We start from the raw sequence: 9,521 nt of genomic DNA on the forward strand, positions 1-9,521 counted from the left end.
TCCTTATTTAAAAAAGTTATTTAATTTTATGTATTAATATTACTATTTAAAATTTCTATAGGGCTTGTTTTCTTACCAGAGAGAGACAGAGACACAGAGAATAAGAGAAAGCAAGGGAAAATGAGAAAACAAGCCACTAAGGATGGGACTCAAACCGTGCTTGGCCACGTGGAAGTCTAGGGCCTTACCCACCATGCTACCTGCCAACCCCTGTAAGTTGTTTTTTAACTTTTCTCTTAAATACTGTATTATGTTACTATGTTGAAATATGGAACTCTTCATTTTGTTTTTAAGAGAGAGCTTTGTTTTATTTTTTTTTATTTTATTTATTTATTTTGAGAGATTTTTTTCTATAGGGCACATGAGCTTGCTGGAAAGACAGAGAAGCAGAAAGCAAGAAACCACCCCCCATACACCCAATGTGAGTTTCAAGCCACTGGGTCCAGACCTCAAACTGTGGTCAACTACACAGGAGTCCAGTGATGTAACCATTATGCCATCTGCTGGTCCCAGAATAGGGAATTCTTTAAATTCCTTTATTGTAGAGATTATTTCAGAACTGATTGTAAAATGCATACCAGTGAAGACTGATGACACTAATACCTCATAGAAAGTCAGAAGAAATAATTTCAGATAAAGAGGATTTTGCTGAAGAATGCTAACATTGGTAATAGAAAAGAGAAGAGCCAACATTTAACTTCAGAGCAATAAAAAGTTAAAGAAAATGCTTCTAGTGCATAACATGGTATGCCAAATTGTTCAATCCAAACTCAAAGTATAAAATATTAAGAGTAAAACATTATGTTTGTGACTTTTATTAGGTAAATAATTCTTGTATGTAATAAGAAGAGCATAATTCATAAAAAAATAAATTACCTTTTATAAAAATTAGTACATTTACACTAGAATAAGTTATATGACTGGGGAGAATTCAAGATTTGAGACTATAAAGGCAGTATCTATATATGTCTCTAAGGAGTATCTAAGTATGTGTGTTTGTAAAAGCAGGAGGTTAAAGGTATTGACAGCTACCTTCTTAAACTGATAAGGCTAGCTTGAGTGAAGTTTGGTCACCACAAGGCTTAATACTGAAATGGACTATTAGTAAAACTCTGGCTTTTGATGTTCTTTAGACACTGCTAGGATGATTCATTTACTCAGGGTTACTTTTCTTTTTTAAGGTTTTTTGCTATGGGGTGCCTGTGTTGATGTGTTGACTGGAGACAGAGAGCAGGAAAGTGAGAAATAAACCCCCAAGAGGGGTACCATGCTGCTGTCCCTTCTCCTCCAGTCTTGTCTTAGGATTTTGGACACATCTGCACACACCCCAGTGTGATTCTCAAGTCGCCGGTCCAGTACTCCAACTGCAGTCAGACATATGGGAATCCAGGGTCTTAACTACTACACCAGCAGCTGGTCTAGGTTACTTAAATTTATATCCTAGATAAAAATACTTAATTGGGACCAGCAGACAGTGTAATAATTATATGACTGGACTCCCACGTGGTCAACCATGATTCAAGACTCTGACCCCAAATCCTGAGGAGAATAGAGGAGAAGAAATTATAGCACAGCCATTCCCCCTGGGGGAGGGGGTGATGCTTTCTGTCTCTTTCTCTGTTTCCCTGGTGAGTGCAAATGCCCTATAGCAAAAATCTCTCTCAAAAAAAAAAGAAAAAAAAAAAAAAAAAGAACCAAGTGGAAAACAGAGTAAGAGTTTTCCTATAGGAGTGCTATCTTCTGCTTAAAGATAAGTATCTTCTTCATTTGATGATGCATTAATATTTTTTTCTCTCTGTCCCATGCATCAGAAAAGAAGTGCTATTTTGGCTTTCTTTTGTCTGTCTTCATTTTAAAGCTATCCTCCTTCCAGCAATGTTAGCCCCTAACAAGCCAACTGGTACCAGTTACGATCTTGCTCGTCATTGATTTTACTGATTTACCTGTTCTCCATACAGAGTTTTGATAATAGTCTATATTTGGACTATAAATTCTCAACTTAAGTTTTCTTTCTTCCCAGTTCAGATTTTCCTGAAATCTAACCTAACACTACATGGGCTACATTGTTTTCCCTTCAGTTCTTCAGAAAGCTGGAGATCCTCAGAGCAGTAAGTTTTCTAAACTGTTTGTCACTATAACATTTTGGAGTCTTCAGGGATATGGTGCCTGAGTCACACTAATGCAAAGCTGGAAATTAAATACCCAGAGGTGCCAGAATCTAACTATGAACAGAGGGTTAGCAGCATTTAGCCAAGATCTGTTTAGAAATGCCTTTGGGAATATAATTTCTTGGAACTTTCAATGACCCATTAATTCTCACATTGTCACTTTTATATATATTCTTCCCTTCCAAACTAATTTTCTTCAGTTACAAGGATAAAATAAATGACTTTTAGGACTTAAAATGTACATTAGGTTTTGAAGATTTTTTTTCTTATACTTTATTTTCTGGCTCAGTTCTTGTTAAGATATTAAGTGGGTATTCAAAATTCCCACCTGCTGGGACCAGCAGTTAGCGTAATGGCTATGTCGCTGGACTCCCACGTAGTCGACCGCAGTTTGTGTCCCAGACCCGGTGGCTTAAAACTCACACTGGGCGCATGTGTGTGCATGCCCAAGATCCCGAGAGAATGGAGGAGAAGGGATTGCGGCGCGGCCATCCCCCCTGGGGGGTGATTTCTCGCTTTCTGTCTCTCTGTCTCTCTTTGTCTGCCTGGCGAGCGCATGCGCCCTATAGCAAAAACCTCTCAAAAAAAAAAAAAATTCCCATCGCTTTCCCAAGGACTGAATGTTCTTTTATTTGAATCACTGAATATTCTGGTAAATACTTAAAATCCACTTCCCTTACAAATAGACAAAAGAGTTCAGTTATTTTGAGATTTCCAAAATATTTTCAGATAAATAATCTGGGTGTGTTTGAATTTCTGTCTTGTAATTCTCTACATTTTATTTCAGATTTTTGATGCTCAAGATCTGGCCAAGTAAGTGTCTGAAGAATTTGTCCTGGTGCAGTTTTATTTTTGTCTAATAAGAGAGTCACTCAGACTTGATGGCCAATAAATTAATCCTAACACTTTGTATCAGGAAGAATCACACCAACCATGTGATAGGCTGATTATATGCTATTTACACTTATTACATATGAATTTTTTCTAATGAGTATTATTTCTCTTGCAGCATATGATATTATCTTAGTTTTAATTGTGCATTATTTCAGTTTAATTGTGCATTATTTCAGTTATTCAGCAGCATTTCAGTTAAGAACTATAATACACTCCAAAGTAAAGCAGCTGCAAGTTGACAGTGAATTACATTATTTTTTGTTCTTATACTACCATATATTTCTCCTTATTTCTATTAAAAAATGGCCCAGATATTTTTGAATACCTGCAATAATGAAGAATTTTATGTTTTTCAAAAATCTTCCATCCGAAAATATGCCAGTTGCATCTGAGTCAAATGAGGTAAATTGTATAATCCTACATTCTTTTTTTTATCCTACATTGTGATACTCTAACAGAAAAATTGAATGTATGGCAGAAAGTGGACTTTAAATAAAGAACTTCTATTTTTATTGTGTTGACTGTACATTTCAAAGAGCATGCATAATTTTTACTTAGTACCATTATAAAAATAATTATTTCACTATATTTATATAGTCTGGTAACTAGTGCTAAGAAATTCCCTAAGATAAACAATCTATTATTAAATTTACTTTTTTCTCCAACAGATCATATAAATTACTTGAAGTTTACTCAATCACACTTGTTGAATTCATGTTGTGATAATTTTTATATATTTCTCCATGGTCTCCATGGTATTTGGTTGTATATTAGTACATGACAATTTGACTAGTTGTTAAGTTACACATTGAGGAAGAAATGTAACAGGAACAAAAATCAGTTCTATAATACATTTATGACCTATATTAAGTCTTGTATCCCCCCATTACATTTCTGAATTGTGCAATAACATCTTAACTGTACAGGTTAGGAAAATATAACTTAAAAGGCAAAAGAGTAACTCAATGTGTCACAACTAATTATTTATTTTTAAAGAATTGATGAGCAATTTTCTAGTTTTATAGAATAAGATCATTTTTTGCCAAATTATTCTAGTCAAAGTAAGAAGTCAAAAAATGATAAATGTTGCAAATAATATTTATTAATTTCATTATATAAAGTCTTATGTTCAACTTTTAAATAGTCATAAAGAAAAACCATTCCTTTGAGGGACCAGCAGTTAGCGTAATGGCTATGTCGCTGGACTCCCACGTAGTCGACTGTGGTTCGAGTCCTGGGCCCGGTGGCTTAAACTCACGCCGGGCACGTGTGCGTGCGTGCCCAACATCCCAAGAGGAGAATGGAGGGGAATGGATGGGGGCGTGGCCATCCCCCTGGGGGATGATTTCTTGCTTTCTGTCTCTCTGTCTCTCTCTGTCTGTCTGGGGAATGCATGCGCCCTATAGCAAAAACCTCTCCAAAAAAAAAAAAAGAAAGAAAGAAAGAAAAATCATTCCTTTGAGAATAAAACAACAACAAATAAATGTAGACATTTTATCTACAAATATGATAGGCTTTTAATTTTTAGAAAGTACGTATTTATTTTTTAAAATCATTATAAAGCTTTAAAGGGTACAATATGATCAGTTTATTTTATGTTCCTTAACATTTCTATTTCTCTTACCACTGTTCTACCCACTTATTCAGTGGTTAATTAATATAATTTATTTTATTTTTCATGACTTCAATTGTTACCTGGGGTTTTCTTTCTGTCTCTATGGTCAAGTGAATATTTTTATGACAACAGTAATTTTTATCTCAATTTCTCTATTTTCTTTTACCTCTGCTAACAGCAGAAATCAATAGTTATATTCCTTGGACTACAATGTAGTATTAAAAGCTACTAGAGATAAAAATTAATAATAATAATAATAATGATGATCTAGTAACCAAAGGTGAATACTGTCTTAAAGAATTTATATTTTAATAAGAAGGAAGAATTATTTCAAAATGATTTAAAAATCACTTAGGAAATTATTTAGGGGAAAAAAATAAACTGGGAATGTTGATGACCTGTTATCTTTCATATTCTTTTGTAGAGAAATAAGGATTCAGGATTGCGTTTTTTTACTGCTACTCTTCAGGAAGGCCTTCCCTCATCCAGTTCTGATCTCAAGCAGGGGATGCAGGCCCAATCTAAGTAAGAAGATGTGTTTTCTATCATTCACAATGTCTTGCTTTCTGATCCTGAGAAATTATTTATATTTTAATTTGAATCTCTTTCATAGAAAAGTCATGTTATGATTAATCATGTGATTTCCCCTATTAAATTATTTGCAATGTACTTTATGTAATAGTTCTATTTAAAATCATTGGTTTTATGTATAGATACTTTTGAAAAATTTGTATTATCCTACCTCAAAACAAATAATTCGTATCTATTGTAATAATTAGAAGCTACACCAATGCATCCTATCCCACAAACATTTTCAATACTCTTTTGTTACTATTATTTTTGAACGTTCTATATCTGATAACTATTTTTGTTTTGTTCTTAAAAAAGAAGATAAGAAACCATATAGTGGGAACCAGCAGTTAGCGTAATGGCTATGTCGCTGGACTCCCACATAGTCGACCGTGGTTCACGTCCTGGACCCGGTGGCTTAAATCTCACTCCGGGCGCGTGTGCGTGCATGCCCAAGATCCTGAGAGGAGAATGGAGGAGAAGGGATTGCGGCGTGACCATCACCCCTGGGGGGTGATTTCTCGCTTTCTGTCTCTATGTCTCTCTCTGTCTGTCTGGCTAGTGCACGCGCCCTACAGCAAAAAAAAAAAAAAAAAAAAACTCTCCAAAAGAAAAAAGAAACCATATAGTGATGCTGAGCACAAAAAAGGAACAAACTAAAGTTTCCTCTTGATATAATTAGAGTTTTGAATAATAATTTCAAATAGTCTATTATGGATCACTTTTTAAATTCATACTTTTTACCAATTTGCCATCTAACATTTTCTCAAAGCTTATAAAAAAACAAGATTTTTATTTCATGAATCATTAGATATGACTCTTTCTTAGTAATTTTGCTACAAAACCTTTCCATGTTTTGGGGACCAGCAGGTGGCATGGTGGTTAAGGCACTGGCCACTCCCACATGGACAACCACCCACGGTTTGAGTCCTGTGCCTGGTGGTTTGATTTCCCACTTTCCTTCCCTGTCTATGAATAAAGTAAAAAATAAAAAATGAAAAAATAAATAAAATTAAATAATTATTAAAAAAAATCTTTCCATGTTTTTAAAATACATACCAGTGGTCATGTATAATTTTTATATTATAGACTGAGGTAAAAAGTTTAATTTAGCTTTTATAAACCTACAGGAGTCAGATAATGTCTCATTAGTAGGTGAACTGAAGGAGATTAGTTGAGTATATTCTTCTCTCTTTTATACTCTCTATTGATTTGATAATGTCTTAAGAATATACATAAAATACAAAAAAGCAAATCCATTAATTTTTAATGTATTCATGTATGCAGCAAATAGTAGTGGGTGCTAATTAATCACAAAGTCTGTCTTAAAGTTGTCTTCTGTATCTTCTCCTTTGGTTGATAATTGCTTCCTAGATTGTATATAAACCAAAAAAAAAAAAATTCTATTAAAAGTGATGACATAGGCATAATGCAAACATACTTGAAAAGCGTAATGACCTTATTTTACTTATTGCTTTCCATCACAAACTTGAAGAAGATGATTTTTCTTTTGTTTGGTTGGTTTTTGTTTTGTTTTTGAGGAAAACAAATGTCTCTAAGATGTGAAAGGTATAGGGAAAAAGTTACTTATTACTTTTCACAGATTTATTCATTAATTGACATGATTGCTTATGCTGCATAGTTTTCAACCACTCTTTAAGTTGTCAAGTGATGAGGACCAGAGAAAAATGCTTATGTTGCTGGACTCTCATGGAGTTGACTGCACTTCAAGTCCCAGACCCAGTAGCTTAAAACTCATGCGAGGTGTGTGTACATGTGTCCAAAATTCTGAGAGGAGAATGGAGAAGGGATTGTAGCATGGCGACCACCCCAAGGAATGATTTCTTGCTTTCTATCTCTAGGACAAGTACAAACACCCTATAGCAAAAATCTCTAAAAAAATAAATAGATAACAAGTGATTACACTTGTTTAGCATGACCAATAGGCAATGTTTGTACACATGGCAAAGAAAAATGAACTCTGCACAAATAGAAGTTCAACCACTCATGTGTTGATGTTTAAATGTGTTTTGAATTTCCTGAGGATTTACTAGCTGATAATTCAGGCAATATTATCAGCTCATATTAGAACAAAGAAAGTTGGTCTTGGACTGGCCCCATATCCTAGTGACTAAGGGAGCTGGATCCTACATGGCCAAAGGCAGATTGAATACCAGGTTTTTTTTTTGTTTGTTTGTTTTTTGAGAGAGATTTTTGCTATAGGGTGCGTGCACTCACCAGAGAGAGACAGAGAGACAGAAAGCGAGAAATCACCCCCCAGGGGGATGGCCACTCCTCAATCCCTTCTCCTCCATTCTCCTCTCGGGATCTTGAGCACGCACGCATACGCACCCAGCATGAGTTTAAGCCGCTGGGTCCAGGACGTGAACTGTGGCCGACTACATGGGAGTACAGTGACATAGCCATTACGCTAACTGCTGGTCCCTGAATACCAGTTTTTGTGGCTTGGAAAAAAACACTGGTCATTTGTGTCTATATGCAGAAGTCCAGAGAGGATAGAGAAATGGAAGAGAAGAGATTGCCAAGTGACCAATGCCCCATTAGGGAGTGCTTTCTCTAGTTTGGTTTCTCAGTCTCTCTCTCTGTGATGATATACCACTTCTTGCAAAAAAAAAGAAAAAGAAATAAGGTAAAAGGAAAGAAGAAAGAGAAAAAAGGAAGAAAAGAATAAATTTGATCTTATGAATAATGTACACACATTTTTCAAAATATTAAAAGCATATTTTTGTCTTTGTTTAATTAAGCATTTGTTAGTTATCTAAATAATACAATTAACAATAATAAAATGTTTTATTTTAAAAGTAACATTTAAATATTTATAGCAATTACAGGTAAAACTGAAGAAAAACAGAATTATTCCTATTTTTTCCATTACAAAATTATACAAAAATAAATTTGTAAAATGACCATAAATAGAGAATATAGCTTAATTCCATAAGTCAGTAATTCATATTCTATATATGTATATTTTATTTTAGTAAATTTCATATTACTATGGTCAGAATCTTTTATTTTTTTCATCCAAATTTATGTTTTCTTCTTTTTGGATAACTCATTTGTACATCAGAAACATCAACTCACATACGTGGAAAGCCAGAGAAATATCTCAGAATTTATTTTTCTGGGACTTTCTGATGACCAGAACATACAAATATTTTGCTTTGTGCTCTTCTTATTCTTTTATGGTGTCCTAATGGTAGGAAATCTCCTGATTTTTATCTCCATTCTGTCCAGCCCTCTTTTTCACCAACCAATGTACTTTCTTCTCAGTCATTTATCCCCTATAGATATTCATTATACCTCTAGCATTGTACCCAGACTGATTGGTGGCTTGTTAGGAGGGTCAAAAACTATTTCCTATGGTAATTGCATGTTACAGGTCTTTACCATGCACTTCTTTAGCAGTATTGAGGTCTTTATTCTTACCGCCATGGCTTTTGATCGCTATGTTGCCATCTGTAAACCTCTTCACTACGTGACTATAATGAACAGGACAAGATGCAACCTCTTAGTCCTGACTGCTTGGGCTGCTGGGTGTTGATTCATTTCCTCAGTTCTCTATGGCAATCCAGTTGCCCTTCCGTGGTACTAATGAAATTGATCACTATTTTTGTGATAGCTTCCCTTTGCTGAAAGTTTCTTGTACTGATACCTATGTCATGGGTGTCCTTGTGGTTGCCAATTCAGGAGTGCTTGTTTCAGTTACCTTCATAGTCTTGTTTCTTATGTCATTATATTATTCACTTTAAGATACCAATGGGCAGAGGGAAGACGGAAAGGTCTCTCCACCTGTGGTTCTCATATCACTGTGGTCATCTTATTTTTTGGCCCTGCAATATTTGGGTACCTTAGACCTCCTACCACTTTCCCTGGGTATAAAGTAGTTGCACTGTTTTATACCATTATCGCTCCTATGTTCAATCCCTTAATTTATACACTGAGAAATACAGAGATGAAAAATAGTATGAGAAAAATTTGATGTCAAACTTTGTTTTTGAAGGAAGTGTAAAATGACTTTGAAGATACTAATTATCCAAACAACTATACAAAGATAAGAACTAGACATGTATAAAAGAACTATATACTAACTAGTAGATTTTACCATCTTGTATGGAATGAATGAGAAAAACAGGATTTCAAAATTTGAAGTAATAATGAAATACTAATTCTTGCATTTGAAAAATATTTGGAAATTTAGTTACTTTTATAGATTATAAAGGTGGTATGGGGGATTAATTGCGTAAGAATCATCT

General features: G+C 34.5%; 1 pseudogene; it reads left to right on the plus strand.

Moving 5' to 3' along the window:
- Window positions 1-3,437: 3,437 nt before the first annotated feature.
- LOC102500416 (olfactory receptor 4P4-like) lies at window positions 3,438-9,277 on the plus strand (annotated as a pseudogene).
- The last annotated feature ends 244 nt before the right edge of the window (window positions 9,278-9,521 follow it).

The sequence above is a fragment of the Tupaia chinensis genome, unplaced genomic scaffold, assembly GCF_000334495.1.
Source record: "Tupaia chinensis unplaced genomic scaffold, TupChi_1.0 Scaffold143741_1, whole genome shotgun sequence".
Lineage (NCBI taxonomy): Eukaryota > Metazoa > Chordata > Mammalia > Scandentia > Tupaiidae > Tupaia > Tupaia belangeri.